The sequence below is a fragment of the Argiope bruennichi genome, chromosome 11, assembly GCF_947563725.1.
Source record: "Argiope bruennichi chromosome 11, qqArgBrue1.1, whole genome shotgun sequence".
NCBI lineage: Eukaryota > Metazoa > Arthropoda > Arachnida > Araneae > Araneidae > Argiope > Argiope bruennichi.
In genome coordinates this window covers 15,637,265-15,654,891 of record NC_079161.1, presented here as the reverse complement: position 1 = coordinate 15,654,891, position 17,627 = coordinate 15,637,265, and the positions used below count along the sequence as shown (strand labels likewise).

The window sequence follows — 17,627 nt, the reverse complement described above, 5'->3', positions numbered from 1 at the left end:
GCTTAGTTTTAAAAAATAATCGAATTTTATTTTCGATGATTTTATAAGAATATATTTCACCAAACAGAAATAGAAATGTGGTAAAAATTCTCCTTTTACCAAAGTCGATAAAACCTGCGACCTAATTATACATACATTCATTTTTTCATTATTTCGTTTTTTAAAATAACAATGTGAGGAATAATCAAGAAATTAAAATAATAAATGCCAAATTAGTTCAGTCAAATTTGATTGCACGAAATCAGCATCTAAAAATATTTGTAAACCAAGAACTCATAAAAACGTTATGTTTTTTTTTTTCTTCTTAAAACATTCTAGTAGTTTTAAATGAATATAATACTTCATGCAAATTATACAAAATATTTTGAGTGCCAATTATTCCTTTCATATTTCGATATATTATCTCTAAATTTTGAATAATTTCGATTTAGTCCTAACAAACACTGGCTCTAATGTTACATATGTCAAAACATTCATAATCTATCAAAAAACATCAGATGTCTTATTCATGTTTTATTTGTCGAAACCAAAAGGTATTAATTAAAGAGAACAATTACAATAAAATATTTTTGAACAATCTATTTTATCTATTCAAAACTTGGACAAATATTTCATGTTATTAAAGAAATAAAATAGTGCCATATTTTGGGATATGAATTTAGGACTAAAATAACTCTCCTGGAAAAAATATTTTAAGTCGATGCTTCATAAAAAATAAACTTGCTTTCAAATTTTAAAAAAAAATAGTTAATTTGAAATAATACAAGCATATTCTTTTATTTAGAGTCACAATTTAATTTTTTTAAATGCTTTTTTTATATTATTTTTTATAGTTTATGAAATCAGTATAGTTTCGAAACACTTATTCTATTTTTCAACAATTATTTCAATTCCGCAAAATGTAATTGGATATCAGGAAAATCATTTTTTTTTCAAAATTGATAAAACTATCAACTTAATTTTTTTAATTATGCATTATTGTAATAAAATACAAAAAATAAGTAGAACGATATGAAATTTCTTTAATACAAAATTCATTGTATTTAAATCAAACAATTTCAGTATTTTTTTCTTAAAATAAAACTTTGTTTCATCTGAGTTTATATCTTGGAACTTCAAAATTCTGTATCTGAATAAAAAATTAACTGAATATTTTCAATGAATTTTAATTGCTTTAAAATAAAATATAAAGATCACATTTTGTTAACTAGTGTCATATCACACTCATATTACTTTCAATGAGCTGATATTTTATTTTTGATATGATAATAAAATTTAAGAACATATTGATGGCTTAGATGTTTAAGATGATATTCATCCACAAGATGTATTTAGAAAATTCATGCCAATAATTTTTTTTCATAGTCTTCAATAAAAAGGCGAGAGCCAGATAAAAAAAAAATATTATCCATAAATTCTTCCGGAAATAGAATTGAAACTACTTTTAGAAAAAAATTCAGAAAAAGAAACACAATATAAAATAATATTTAGATTAGAAATAAAAACCATTAAAATTAGTTAGTTTTCTTAATGCTTTTTATCGTTTTCAAACCTAAAAACCTAAAATAAAGTTCCGAATTTCTATTACAACAGGAATTCTACGAATTATCACTTTGCTTTTTCGTCATTTCTAACAAATTATTAATAAAAGTAATTATATCAGCTGATATATGCAAATGAACAGTTAATACAACCAAGGTTTTGTTTCAATTAATTTAATGGGAAATAAATACTACTCTCACTAAAAATAACAAATTCTAAAAGACAATCCTGTTTTTGTAAAAGCTCCGAATACAGGACAAAAAATCTTTAAATTATTTTTTCCAAGTAAGCCGGCATATTTAAAACCGATAGCCATGATGCATGTTAAATCAGATTATTTTTGAATTTCCTTTTAGTTATGTAAATATATTTTCATTATTTCTTCTGCCTAAATTCAGAATTTTGTTATCGTACACAGGATTCAAATTTTGGAATCCGATTTTACCAAAAACAATGCGAGGGCATAAATATAATAAGGGCTTAGATATTACTACGGCATGGCAGTTTCAATAGAGATTGCCGTTTCAAATCCTCCGCGTCTTCTGGAGAGAGTCTAAAATTAAGAAACATTTCACCAAACATCTTCCATGGAAGTTAAAATCTTGATTTTTACAATATTAAACTAATCTATCTACATAGAAACCAATCATATTGCTCTTTCACAAAAAGCATGCACTTCATTTTATTTTATGTAATCATTGGTTAACTGAAGACTTAAAATGCTAGACTTAAAGAAATATTCATTTACTAAAGAAATGCAATAAGTTATTAATTTATAGAAAAAGTATTTTATTTTTGAAGATTATACCAAATTCGTTTTCATCAAAATTTTAAACTAGAACCTTAATTGTAAATTCCTGCAGACAATTGTTTTCACGCAAGCCATTATAATAAAAAAATTTCAAGTAATACAAACTTTAATTTTTTTCAATATATAAAGGAATATTATTCAAAGGATTATTAATCAAAGAATAGCATTTCACTAAATAATAATCATTTGAATTATTCAGTAAAACTATATATAAATACGCAAACGATTTATTATTCAAAAGGTACATTTTATCATGAATAATGAGAATGAACTAAACAATTCCCTTATTTCCTTAATAAATATCAAAAGTCACTGCAACATCCTTATAATTTTAAAATCTATTTTTAAAATTAATATCAGGATGTTTTTTTTAAATAAAAGAGGACAACATAATTCACAATATTATTAAGACGCAATCTTTTTTGAGATATTTGTAAAATAAAAATCTTTAGTTTAAATAACTTCGTAAATTTAAATTATTGATGTAAATGGGATAAATTTATATTGATTTTTTTAAGTCTAAAGAAAACTCGACATGAAAAAAAATGTCTTTTTTTGTGTCTGGTTTAAATTAAATCGCAATAATTCAAAGCTAGTTTTTTCAAATTTTAATACATTGATACAAACCAGGGATACTAATCTCCTCAAGACTTTTTAGTACACCATCTAATAAATTTGTCATGCTAGACGACATTTTACATGGAAGTGGTGCACGATACTTTAAAGAATATTAACTTTTGGCGTGCAGTTAGCATTTTTATTGAATCTATCGTATTTTAAGCAGCTAGTTATTTGGCTATTAATCCTTGACATGTCGTTGATAGCATCCAAAAATAGAATTTGTGTTTTAGACAAGTTTTACTCAACCCATTAAAATAAACATTTGACACAAAACTGCACCTGCAATCACAAATTCTTATACTAAATTTGATATATTTAATTCATTGCATTTTTTGATCATTCCGTTTACTTATTTCTGAAATTATAGACCGTCACATAGTCAACACCTTATAGGATTTGGCTCAAAATTTCACAGGCGTCTTCACTATAGATGTTATATCTATGTACCCAATTTTACCTATCTTGCTCTCTTCGTTTTGTAGTTATCGTATTAAATTATTTTTGAACAGAAGGACTTTCTCTGAACAGATTTTACTCAAAATTTTACAGAAACTGCAAACCAAATCGTATACCAACTCGAATCGTTTTTATTTTAATTTTTTTACAGACAGACGGACATTTTGCAACAAAGTTTTTTTTTTTTTTTTTTTTTTTTGAACTAATGAATATCTGAAACATAAAAATTCGTCAAATCCCCGAGTTTGAATTTTTTTTTTTTGAAGTTTATTATACTTTCTCTATACTAGGTAAACGAGAAAGTAAAAATATGAAAGAAAAAAAAATTAATATCTAAATTGAGGAAACGAACTTCTTATATATTTATTTCTTTATTAGAACTGGAAAAATAAAGCATGTATTGGAAATTCTAAGGAATAAATAATGTTTTAATCCTTAGTTAATAATAATGAATAAATAAATAATAAGGATAAAGAATGTTTTTTTTTCACCTTTATTAATAAAACAAGAAGGATTTTCGGAATTTCCAGAATTTTCGAAATGCAATAATAGCTTGAAAAATAATCTACAGAATAAATTCCATTAACACATGCTCAAACAGATGAATTCAGTTTATGGTTAAACTCATAAAAAATCATTTTGAAATAATCTCAATATGCAAACTTTTATTATATCTCAAAATATTATAATATTTGATATAATTGAAAAGAACCGATTACATAAATAATCCTAAATTTTTTTCAAAACACAATAAAAAAAAATGTTTTTATTCTACATTTTTTCTTGTTGTTGTTGATACCATAAAAAATTATATTTATTTTAATAAAAAATATCTTGCGAAGTAACAAAAGAAAAATAAATTAAAAAGTTTCTGAAATAATTTTTATTTTCTATTGAAACAATGAAACAAATTTCCATTTCATTTATATAAAAAATTTTAACTACCAGTAAAATCTAGTATCGTTTGTCAAACGATAAAAATTATGAAGATTTAAACAGAATTTAGCTTTTAAATATAAATTTTTTTTTAAATATAGGAGCAAATTTTTATACATGTTAACACGACTTTAATAGTTTGGAAATATATACAAAGATTAACTACATAAAAATATTTTTAAGGAAGTTATAAATTTTTGTTTGAAATTCTTAACACGTTAAATAAAAAATATGCAAGTATTAATCCAACAGCTTCAAAAAATATAGAAAAAAATATACACATAAAAGTGAAGCATACAGAGAAACTTTTACAATTAAATATTTGAAATTCTATTTCTATGAGGTTGCCACGAAATACTTTCTAAAAACATTTAAAAACTCTTAACCAAAAAAATAAAAAAGACAAAAAGTGAAATATTTGGTATTAAATCCCAAAGGATCGCAAAGAAAAATGGAACTGAAATAATTGAAAAGAATACAAAACTTGAACTAAAAAATGAAATATAATGTTGCACCTCGCTTTGGTTAATACTCATTTAACAAAACAAAAGAATTTTTTTAATTCTTTTTTTTAAACAACAAAATTCCGAGAGCTTTGTTTATCAAGTAAAAGAAATCCTGTTCTCATTTTTCTTAAAGGTTAGATAACAACAACAAGAAAAAAAAACTCCCTTTTTCTCGGGTTAACTTTTCGTAGTTTCGCTTTGAAGCTATCTATCATAATCTGTCTTTTTGAGAGCGAATAAAAAAAAATACAAAACGCATGAAATCCAAAAAGATTGAAGAAGAAACTTTTTGTCTTAAATCAGAGGTAAAAGTGAAAGTCGTAGTCATGAAGTTTCCTTTCTTTATTCTTTGATTCTTTTTTTTTCTAGAATCTGATTTAAGTTTTGCCGCACGTAAAGTAAAAATCGTATTTTATTCTTAAAGAATTGAATTCTTAAGGGAATTTTTAAAATATGAAATTTCAGACGGAGTTTTAAAAATGGATTCTAACCACATCACTTTCATTTTCTCGATAGTATTTTTATTCTTTTCTGTACAATTTCTGTTCATATTTTAAAAGGAAAAATAAAGACGGTAAATTAATTAACTGGAAAATAAATTCGAGCAAGAAACACCGCTTCATCGACAAAATAATTTTTATTTTTTTAATGGAAATGTTTTGTGAAGAAGGTGCTAATTAAATGAGGTATTGACATTAATAATTGTTGTATTCAATTCAATATTTCAACTTGAAAGAAATAAATGTTCTTATTTCATAATAATTTAAAAAATAAATTTCATCTGAAAAAGCTTCTAATCTTTAAAAATGAATGAATCTTTCATTCAGGCGATAAAAAAACCCTGGAATTAATTTTCGAAATACTTTAAAAATAAAAACAAACGTTTTAGTTTTGGCTGATTTTAATCTTTCAATTGTTAATTCAGTTACGTAATATAAAAAAAAACTTAATAAGAATTAATTCAACTTGCAATATTTTCTTATATTTCTTACACAAATAAGAAAATTATTTCTATAGAAAGCATTAAAAAGAACTATTTTTTTATTTACGCATATAAAAACTACTACAATATGATGATATTAGCATAAATAGGATACCTTCAATAATAAAGATAAAATAATTTTAGTAGAAAAAATCTGTGTTGTATGCTAAGTACACGTAATGAATGTATGCTAAGTTAAATATCTGTAATATGCTAAGCTAAATATCTGTAATAAGCTAAGCTAAATGTCTGTAATAAGCTTAGCTAAATGTCTGTAATAAGCTAAGCTAAATGTCTGTAATAAGCTAAGCTAAATGTCTGTAATAAGCTAAGCTAAATGTCTGTAATGTATGCTAAGCTAAAGATCTACGCTCATGTCGATAGATCAGGTGATCGTTTGGTGCATTGGCTACAAATTTTGCTACATTAAAGTTTTTGGAAAACACATGAATCACTGATTTATCGCTATTAAAAGGAAAGACTTCAGTATAAATTACTATGATGTTAGATTCCGTTGGAAAGCTATATAAATTCGAGGCGGGCGCAAGAATTAATCTCTCTTTAGACTCTTTTTGACTGTGCACTTTTGTAAGCCCTAGAGAGAGTTGATACAGTTATTTAATTCGTGATTTGTTCTTTGCTTATATTAAAAATGTTTTCAGGTTATGTTGTTTGCGTGCATCTTAGATATACAGTTCATAGCTTTCATAGTTTTTTATTCGTCATATTTTTTTTATATATGTTGTATATATATATACTTTCAATCAAATTAATATATATACTTGCAATGAAACATGTATAATAAATAAATCCTTGAAATTGTGAAATAAATAACACAAGACTAAAGTCAATTGAAAATATATGTATTTTAAGTTGTCCTGAATATATTTTGCCTGAAAATATATAATTAATTTGAGTATAAATAATTATCTTCAGAATGAATTTGAGAAAATAATTTACAAAATAACCAAATAACTAAATTACATAACCGAGAAACCAATTTACAAAAACAAACAGCAATAAGAACTAATCAACAATAAACATATTATTTGTATTTAATGATTTTTTTATATTGATTTTAGTTAAGAAGATGTAGAAAATGTTAAAAAAGAGTTTTTTTTCATATATTTAAATACGCATTTTTTTATATCTATAATTTTAAATATAAAATAATAAGATTTGTTCCATTCATGTCTAACTAAGACACGAAAGTTTTGAAACCGTTAAATCATTTCTAGCTTACACCGGGCTTTTAAAAGCAGATGCGTCCTTCTAAAAAGTTTAATACACGACTTTGTATTCAAAACTTGAAAAGAGCGTCTCCGATATTTTGAAAAGGCGAGTAAAAAGTTTCAAAAAGTTGAAACGAGATATTTTACATAGATTCAAACCGATTTGAATGCATTTGTTTAGAAATTCGTTCTGAATTCGGAACGGCCGTTTTTCAGAAAACTCGGATTCCGAATTCGATGTCTCGATACCGTGATCGGAATTCTATGAATAATTTTCGAAGGAGACTTATCCTTACTTTCGAATATTTTGGTTGTAATTCTCGTTTGGTTTTCGGAAGTTTAACTTTTATCTTTTAGAGCTTTAATAATAAATTTTGATACAATTTCCATTACTGAGAGAAATGATTTTATTTTGAATAATACGCAGTTTTAGAATTTTAGTCATGGAATAATAGAATTTATATTTATTTCTCAAAAGATTTACAAGGTTAAGATTACATTACCTAGTAATATAATTTTATATAAATTTGCTTCCAATTAATTTTAAATGAAAAATTTCTTGATGGTTAATGTTATCTAATGCGTAGTCGGTGTTGACTATTTTAGATATATAATTTTAATATTAATATTAATTTCTTTTAATCATGAGCTAAAATTTATCTCGAAATTATATTGAATGGATAAAAGTTTAAACTTAGTAAAGGTTGGAAAATCGTAAAAATTGTTCGATTAATTCGTAGAGACTACGACCTCGTAATGTTCTCCCTTGATCTATTTAGAAAACAACCAAACAATTTTTACATTTACCATATTATAAAGCATTGCTCATCTTATATTTTAACATAAAAAGTGATGCTTGAATTTTTTGGACCATACATGGTTTGCAATTTTAACCCCTTAACTGACTTTCTTTTCTGTTATTTCATTAGATGAAAGAATTACATAGAACATTCTCGAAACTGAATGAGTTGTGTTGTAATTCAGTTAAGAATTCATAAAATACTTAAGAAATTTTTGAAATTGCGTAATTTGTGTATTGAAATATAGCACATTTGAATAATTCAACTCCTGTTTAATAGCTTCAGAATAGATAATTCCATGCTGTAGCACTAGGATTACAAGTGTAAAGTCTCGATCCAATAAAAAGTAGCGTTATGATCAAAATCTTTATTTACAGCTTTATTACATAAATTTACAGTTCATCATCTAGGTTAAATGAGTTCTAGGTTAAATGATTCTTATCCGACACAACAAGGATAGTTCCTCGAATTCTTTCGGAGAAACCTCCCTAGGAACAGCTAGCCGACTCTTTAGCGTTCTCGCAAACAGGCCTCCAGGGATCCACGGAATCTTCTCGGGTGGAATTCTCGTCGGACACTCCGCTTCTGCCTCAGTGTCCACAATTCTTCTTCTCTTCCAATCTCGTCGCTCTTTTATCCTGTTCCCTCCCTCATTCACATCGGACCATTTTCCCGGTTATCCAATAATCGTTCAGCAACTACTTCACTGGTCTACCGTCGACCGTGGGAATGCGTTGTGGAGCCACCCTCCACAATGTAAAGAATGCAGGTTTACATCTGTTTCAAATACAATGCAGGTGGGGTCCCTTATCTGGACTCGCACTAATTGCCCACATGTCCTTACTTTAAAGGGGCTGACCACCTGGCACTTCTAGAAGCACTTACACTGCGGTAGGGTGTCGCCATTGCTGACACTGCTGCCTGGAGGCTAACTATGGAGCGTGGGAAAAGAAACGTCACCATAGTCAAGCAGGGAAGAAGCTGAATCATTACACAAGTGTAGGTTGCGTGAGCCCGTAACATATTTCGAATGTGCAGTTTCAACTTATGTGACGCCAGAATTACATTGTATAAGTCATGTTCTCTTCCGCCCTGTAGTTACGTCACTTCCGTTTTCTTCTTGAACTATATACTGCTAATTCTGGGCATAAAATTTAGGATTGAGTAGAGAGAATCTAATGTTTGGCGATTTGTGACATGAATGCCAATTCGATTTTTAAAAAAAGCCATTGCACTTCTTACTACTGGTAAGCGGAAGTATGTATAAGTGTACACACATAAGCTGTACACATGTATAAGTAGGACATAGACAGAGTAACATTTGTCTTATGTTAATGAAGACCCTTGAATCGATTTTATTTCTTCTCTCTTCCTCTCTCCCTCATTTATCATCTATACCCTAGCCGCCTTTGGTGATCAGCTGGATTGCCAATAGCATCGATTGAATTATTTTCAATCAAAACTCATGCATAACAATGTTGAAGAATTCCCCAAAGAAAATATTTTTAAGCCTTAACTGGGGAGGTGCGGTCTACGAGACCGCATTTTATTTACTTTCAAATTAAAATTTCTAATGAATGCATTAGCATGAAAAACTGCCAATATATTTTGCAGATATTTTTCTTGATATATAGATATGTTTTAGAAATTTTCTAAAATATATTATCATTGAAAAAAGTAAATGCGTTGGAACATGCATTTTATTCTCAAATTCCATGTTACAATAAATAATGTTCTTGAAAAAGCTTATTACTTTTTACTTTTTCAATCATATTTATTTTTACTGTATATAAAGGTATATAGAAGACAATATGATGTAAAATTCAACAATTATTCAAAAAATAAAAAAAAATGACAATGGGTAAAATTGGCCCTTTTTTTATCGGCTTGTGTGACTTTCATAGTACGGTTTTCTAGGGCATTTTAAATATACAGGTTAAGAACTAGTATAAAAATCAACCTATAAATGCTGCATATATATATATTTCTTGGTATATCAATATATTTTATGAATTTTTCAAAATGCATTATCACTAGAAAAATTAATTATGTTTGAACATACATATCAAAATCAGTTGAATGCGAACTTTCATCGAAAAACTCTTCTGTACAATTATCCTTATCACTAAAACCACTTTATTCTTCATTTAAAAGTGTCTGGAGCATTGCTTCATAATAGGATCAGTAAACTGGATGATATTTAGGTTCCCAAGTTTTAGAGCCCTCTGCTAAGCCTTGTTTATCACTGTGATACTAACAGAGAGATGCGGTCTTAGAGACCGTGCTCGAAGAAATAACTGAATTATTTTTAAAAACATCTGCTGAAATCGGTTGAAAAAGTGCACGTGTATTCAAGGTCATAAAACAGGAAGCTACAGAGTCAATCCATTCAATTGAGCTAAAAATATAAAAGGGGTGACAGAAAATCCATCGCTAGCGGTCTCACAGACCGCACGTCTCCAGTTAAAGGTTAAGCCTGAATATTGTGATTGACGTCATGACTGTGTTATTTTATTAGCTTTTTATATGTTCCTTTTAATTATGGATATGAACCATCGCTATAGAGTCAAATCTTATGACATTACATAGCAAATAAAAAAGTAACTTTCAGACAAAACTATCAATTAACTTTCACAGTAATGTAATTTCAATTGTTTCTCATGTAAGCTATACAGACATTAATCAAAATTTTACACCCATGATAAAAAATTAACACTAAATATATTCGGTAAAACAAAGGAAACAATTTGAATTTCAAGTTAAGGGTGTTATCTATTGTAGAAAATTCGGCAAAAAAGATTTAAATTTGCCTGGCTAAAGAATTAGTATCATTAAAAATAAAGCTTTCAAATTCTGAAAAGGTGTAAAATTCATTTATGTGCTGAAATTATCGTAAAAAAATGGCAAAATACAGCTAAGTTTATAATCAAAATTTTAATTAAAATCTTTTGAAATTGTTCAGAGGTGTCCATTTCAGCTGTCCAAGACATACAAGTCATAAATTTCGTAGTTGTAAGTCAGACAGTCTGACTTACAGAGAGTCGACACAAACACATTATATTATATTATATTTATATATTACATTATATACTCGGAAGAGAGAAAAAGATGAGTTTTGATAAAATTAATTAAATTTTACATTAAAAATATTCTTTTATGTAAACTGTCTGTTTTTTCCAGCCTTGATAAAATAATGATTAGAAGAAAATTGTATTCAATTTTTTAAAAGTTAATTAAAATATGAATTAATTAAAAACTAAGAAAGTTTATGTTTTTCAGCTTATCTGAAAATGTTATCTGACGAGTTCTACCTTTAAACTAAAACTACCCTGATAAAATTGAAATTAATTTCCTTTTTTATGAGACATTTCAAACTGTTCTTTTATCAATATTAAAATACATATTTAAAAAATTATTTTCTCTGGAGATCAACTCCAAAGCAAAAGTTTGAATTCCGCATTTTTTCCATTGTGTTAGATGTAACTCTCAGTGTGACTAACGGATGAATATTAATAATAGCTGCAATAAGCATTAATAGCAACCGCAGTTAATACTTATAATAATCGGCAATTAAAATAATAACCAATAAATCTGATAAATTAACCATCTTGAGCTATTATTTCTAATTACAAACGATAAATCACATTAATCGTAATATATATACTTCTGATTTGCCTTCATATTGTTCAGCTTATCAAACTGCAAAGTGGAAAAAGAAATAAATGCATTCCATATTAAAAGTTTGAAAGAAAAAAAATGCAAGAAAAACAATAAATATAAAATAAATAATGAGATCTACGATCACAAATTTCAAGTTATCATGTGAGAATATTATTGTTTTTTAAGTCATTATTTGTCTTGATTCATTTAAGTCATTAACCAGTTTAAACCGGTTTGAAACAATCACGAGACTTCTCTATCGGTCTCTATCCCTCTCTTTCTTTATTATATTATATAATTTTTTTAAACTTTCATTTTCAATTTTTCTAGCTGGCTAACAAAGTTTTGGAGTTCAACTGATTTTGAGAAGAAATAACAGCTATTTTGTCATTGTTTTAAGTCAACCTTTTAAAAACGCATCTGCTGTTAAAGAAGCATACGTAATAATAAAGCAATACTGGTAAAAGCAGGTCAACCTTTTATAAACGCATCTGCTTTCAAAGAAGTATACATAATAATAATGCAATACTGGTAAAAGCAGGCAAAAAAATATATGCGATTAAAATATGATGATAAAAAATTGCCATTTATGCTTTATTCATTGCCTACGCGATTCCGAGCTTCAATATTCATTGCCTACACGATTTCGAGCTTCAAAACCCTCTAGCCAAAACAGCATCATATTCTCACATGATAAAAACTAATTTTCGAAGACTCTAATTTTCCAAAAAAACTAATTTTTTAATCTAGACGCTAAAGGCAATTAGAAACGAATAAAGCTTAAGCTGGGAAATTATCGAAATCTAGAGAGATTAAATTGTTTGATGATCATGATGTTCCTTGTATGTTTTGCACAACAGAAGTACAAAATGTCGAATAATTCAAATCATAATATTCCTAAAAGTAAAGACACGTTTCAAAATCTTCAATTGAATGATCATTCAATTGATTCAAAACAACTGAACAGACTGAAGATAAACAACATCGTCTGTTTTTAAAGACAAAACAAATCCAGCTGGCTCGAAATCGGAAAATGAGTCAATCACTTTAAGTGATGAAAACGATCACATAACTTTTCAACTCTTTCAAAGACGTGCAGTCCTAAAACTCTGTAACTCAAGGGAAATAATCCCAGATGCCCAGACGGAATATAAATATTAATACTTTCCAATCACTGTCAAAAAGTGTTAATGATGCCGGCGCCCGCATTAAGCAGAAGATATTCAAATTCATTTCTGTTTCAGCCGTTGACACCCATTCGTAACATTTTACGAATTGTTTGTCTCAACGTCTGGGCTGTTTGTTAAATCCATAGAGGAGTAATATATAATTCAATGCAAAAGTTATAGGAAAACTCGAAACTTTGTGCATTTCAAATACATATTTTAGATGCAAAGATATTTTAATATTAACGTATTGTGATTTTCATACATTTAAATATTACAGAGTTTGGAAAATATGATATGTTGAATTTTTCATCAACTCTAATGGGGAAATAAAGTTATAACACAATTAGTATTTTCAAAAATTTTTAATATCGACTAATATATTGCATATCTAGCCATTAAGAATCAATGAGATATCTAAAAAACACCATACAATAGTACAATATTAATCGAAAATCAAGGACCAATGCTTTTATCTATCGAAAAAATAACCTTTATAAATTGTATTGCCAGATTTTGTTGTAAAAAATCAAATGCCAAACATTATTAATCATATAATGTACGATATCGTTTTGAAAAAAATGCTTGGTAAATGTTTAAATAAGGTTAATTTCAGAAATTTAGAAAAAGTAATTGAAAGATTAATTTTGATCTAAATTTTTACAAACATAAGAAAAGCTTCATGTAAACATGTTTAATTAGAAATCAAAAGTTTTTTTTTAATTATACATTAAAATTACTTTTGACAGCAAACACTTTTTTTATTCAGTAAAAAAAAAAAGGAAGTAAGTATTTTTATCAATCGTCTAATGAAATCATTTGATTTTTGTTTTACAATTATATAACTATAAATTACTGAAAAAATAACATTCGACATATGACCATATCATAAAATAACTAGATATTTTTGACATCTTTTACTTAAGTAAACTTGCAAATGTTTTAACTTAAATATCTTTACAGTTAAAAAAAAATCTGAAATTTTAAGCTTTCTGACATCTTATCACTGATTACGTTTAATAATTCTTAGGAAACAGCGTATTCATTTTAAAACTAATACTCCTAGTCAAGATGTAACTGTAAAAATCATTAAAATGAAAATATTTTTAACAAATTTGATATAAATATCTCAATATCATATCCAATTCTCGATATCGATTCTCAGCATCAACAACTCGATATCGATTATCCTATCGATTCATCAGCACATTTTATTCCTCGTTCAATCGCCTGCGGGTACAGTTAGTATTCGTTTAACACGCAGAAGCGTAATTATTATTCATTCAACCGTATCTAAATGGTAACAGTAACTGAAGAAAACGAACTCAATAGTAACGAAAAAGATAATTTGCAATGCTTAGTTGATCCATGTGGACACTTACCTACAAAAACCACTTATTGAAATTGTTACATTGGAAAGGGTTAAATATAGTTATTTTAATCAGCTGAAAGGTAGGTATGACAAAATTCTGAGATCTCTTTTAGGATAGTTTAATGGTTTTAGTTGTGGCAACAATATTTTTCATTTTATTAGAATACAGATTTGCTAGATTTAGACTCGATTATTTTATTACTCGACTTTTATATCTCAAATATCTAAAATGATTGAATTTAATTTCAGAAATGTATTCTCCAAAATGAAAAAAGGAAGACTGAAATTCCTATTTGTTTAATGATTGAAGGATTTATTCTAATCAGAGAGAGAAAAATTCTACGAGTTAAAAGAAATCTTGTATTCTTTTCAGTCATATTTTAACTTTTTCCACCTGAAGTAATTTTAATTCGAGCAAAAGATTATTTTCTACGTTAATCGATATACAAACGATAACTATTAGTTAATTTTTTCTTCTTTTATTTGTGTTACAAGTTTTTGTTTACTTAATCGTGTCAATAACATAATAACAAGAAAAATTCATTTTAATTCTTTATATTCTTTTACATCATATTCAAACTACTCCAATTTTTCTGAAAAATTTTAATTAAAAAATCTGTAAATGAAAATTTTTTCCCTTTGGTCTTGGGTAAGTTAAAGAAGTTTATAAAGTTGCTTGATCTTCTAAAAAGTACAAAATAAATGTAACTTACTATTTGAAGACTTTGATGAAGATATTTTGCATCAAGTTGCATTGAGTTTTCCCCCTGAAAATAAAAGTTCTATTTATTCAAGAATTTGAAATATAGCTTTTTGAAACTAATGAAAATGGATTAAAGTAAAGCAATAATTAACACTTAAAATACATCTGTGATATGTATGTTTCTCTAATATATATGTCGTCATATAATGATTCACGCACAGAAGGTTCATATTTATAAAGGTGAAACATAATGCCACACTTTATTTATTTAAATTCATTCAGGAAATTAAATTATTTATATATTATGCAAAAGTAAAGTTTTTTTTTTTTTTTTTTTTGATTTTCAACATTTGTAACAGAATTCTATATTAACCAATATCTTAGATTAAATAAAATGCATTAATGTCAATAAAGCCAAAATAAATTCAAAAATTTACAGTTTTTACAATTAAATTGCCAAGTGTTTTTGAATCTGATATGATAAGGGGAAGTATTTATTAGAATAAAAACTAAAATGAAACTTTTTTTACATTAGATACATTTTTGAAATGTATCTAGTGTAAAAAAAGATTTTAACAATTTATTCTGCAAAAAATGTTAACATTTTATGGCAACATACTTGTTGAGACTCTACCTGAATTTCATTTCATTCAGTCGTTTCTCCGCTAATAAGATTCAAAGATGTGGGATCGTAATGTGAAATAATCCACTCGTTATTAATCTGACTCCATTTTATTATCTATCTAAATTACAATTCTATTTACATGCTATATTTATATTTAGTTGCCATATACAAAAACATACATTGGTTTCGCGCGCAGTTAATTCTGATTTTAGAGTTGTAAAAGCAAGTTATAGCTCTAGTATGATTAAAGTTAAAATTAGTTTTTAGCCAAAGGCGCTCGTAACATCCTCCCACCTTTTGATTTTTAAATTAGGAGGTTACAAAATCAAAATTAACAAAATATTCCATTCAAAATATTTAGAAATCAAAACATGAAATGCACATATTTGAAAAGTACATAATAAAGTTCAAAAGTTAGTTAAAACGTGAAGGTTTAACCACTCTTCTTCCACTTCTAGTTTTTGTTTCTATAAAATATATTTTGACTTCCTCTCCCAAGGTATTTCTCAAAAATACGACAGAACTGTATGCAACTTTGCTGGCATCACAAAAGTTATGAAGACTTAGTCCTTCTGTGCAGCCATTGATCTTTACACATCTAGGGATCTTAACTTCAGACAGCAATTTCAAATCAACAATCAAAGTTTTGAATTTTTTCTGAATGTCATCTGGTAGAATTTCATCCCACCCTAAGTTTCTTTTCCAAATATTTTGCACTAAGAGTTTTAAACATATTGTCACAGGACATAAAAATCCAAGTGGATCAAATATCTTTTGAGACGTTGACAGAATATTTCTTTTACTGCAAACATCAAAATTAAATTCTGTATTTTGTAAATCACAGAAAAGGAAATCTTCATTTGTATTCCATAACAGTCCAAGTACTGAGGTTGGAACAGTTGGCTCGTCCCGACTTAGGTCCCTTGTATATTCCCAACCTCGAAGATCAAAACAAGCCTTGGAAAGCAACAGCTTTGCTTCTTGAATGAATCGGGTAAGATCATCTTCATTGCGCACGGATGTCACACAGTTATCTACATAAAAGGAATTCTTCAATATTTCGGAGGTTTTAGGAAAGCACTCTTTACTTTCCTCTAGATGATTTATCAAAACCGCTGCCAAGAGGAAAGGACTTCAAGTGAGGCCAAAAACAAGACGGCGGTGACGAAGTATCTCAAATTTTCTTGTTTCGTAATCTTTCCACCAAAGAAATCGCAAAACATCTTGATCCTCTTTTGCAATTGAGATTTGACGAAAGGCTTTTTTAATATCAGAAATTACCCCAATGTTATTTTGTCTGAATTTTCTTAAAATGGGTGGAATTTGCTCTATTAAATTTGGTCCCTTTTCCAGACAGTCATTTAAGGACGGAACTTTCTTAACTCGACAAGAAGCGTCAAACACTGGACGTACTTTGGTTGATGAGTTTTCCTTAAAAACACCTCGGTGCGGCAAATAATAACTTGGATTTCCCTCCTCCATTTTGGGCACTTTCTCTATTATATTTTCCTCAAGCCATTCTTCAAAAACAGCCTCATATTCTGCATATTTCTTTTCATCTTTTAACTTTTGTGAAGTACGGATACAACGTTGTTCAGCTGTGGATCTATTGTCTTGTAGAATTTCTTTTGCTTCTATCCAAGGTAGCTTAACTATGTATCTGCCATTTTCATCTCTATCCACTGCTTTCATAAAATGATCCATTGCGTTTCTTTTCATTTCTTCTTTAGATTTAGTTTCAACTGGATCCATAATACCTAAAGTTTCTAATTTCCAAAGATCAGAGATAGAGCTATTTTGTATTAGCATTGAAGTCACCAGTTGAGCGGAAGTATTTTCCTCTTTTCCTCCAAAAACTTTACCCATGATCAGCCAGCCTAATTTTGTTTCATATGCTACTAATCCACATTTCAGAGCATATATATTTCCTGAGAATAACTGTCCGCAAAAGTCAGCTCCTATCAGCAATTCAATGTCCGGACAATCTTTGCCTTGATCAGAGAGTATTATATTCTTTTTCTTCAACTCCTTTTGCCAATTTCCTTTGTGGATCCGAGGTATTTTTCCGCATATAATTGGTTGATCGAGGACTTGCATATCGTAAGTGAATCCCGTATTCAAATTCTGAAGGGTTATTTCATATAGTCCATGATCTTGTTTTTCTAACGTAGATCCACCAAATACCGAATGTATGATATTTTTAACTTCAATGGGC

At 27.7% G+C, this 17,627-nt stretch overlaps 1 protein-coding gene across 4 annotated transcripts in view; it reads right to left on the bottom strand.

Annotated features, from left to right (window-relative positions):
• The window catches only part of LOC129956867 (putative polypeptide N-acetylgalactosaminyltransferase 9), an 881,963-nt gene that overhangs the window by 489,297 nt on the left and 375,039 nt on the right, over window positions 1-17,627 (bottom strand). For all 4 annotated transcript variants that reach the window (XM_056068829.1, XM_056068827.1, XM_056068830.1 and 1 more), the window contains one exon: window positions 14,798-14,851. The gene's annotated coding sequence lies outside the window, so the exon portion shown is untranslated. The remainder of the gene's footprint in view (window positions 1-14,797; window positions 14,852-17,627) is intronic.